The sequence below is a fragment of the Acyrthosiphon pisum genome, unplaced genomic scaffold, assembly GCF_005508785.2.
Source record: "Acyrthosiphon pisum isolate AL4f unplaced genomic scaffold, pea_aphid_22Mar2018_4r6ur Scaffold_21109;HRSCAF=23054, whole genome shotgun sequence".
NCBI classification, from domain to species: Eukaryota; Metazoa; Arthropoda; class Insecta; order Hemiptera; family Aphididae; genus Acyrthosiphon; species Acyrthosiphon pisum.
The window spans coordinates 1169458-1170014 of record NW_021770540.1 but is presented as its reverse complement, the minus strand read 5'-3'; positions in this window follow the sequence as shown (position 1 = coordinate 1170014).

The window sequence follows — 557 nt, the reverse complement described above, 5'->3', positions numbered from 1 at the left end:
TCGGTAACACCTGCTTATGTAATTTGTATTAATATTGTAATAGCTGGTAATTGTATATCTAATATTTTAGCTGTGGTAGATACAGGCAGTCCCGTTAGTTTGATTAAAGAAAAATTGTTCTTTAACCACTAATAATTATTATTACTACTGTAACGGATAGAAACCGTTTACTCACAACACATAAATATCATTATATATAAATAGTTAAATTCGGCATAAGCGATTAGGTAAACGACCTCCTTAAACAAATTGGCAATAGTCAAAAATTGCCATATACGAATACAATAGAAGGTTAATCATGTAGTCAAAATAACCGAGTAGGTGAGCCAAATTATATTTTCTAAAAACGCAATTCACGAACCAGTTGAAAGGATATAGAAATTGCCAAAGTCACGAGTAGATATATGGGTACATGTATATGTACGCGACATATAGACCAAGATGTAATAACTGATAAATATTTAGCAATTCGCAGAATTGATGGCTTTTTTAACAACAACACAGATAATAAATTAGCTGGCAACGCATTATAGCGAATACTCAGATTAGATAGGAAT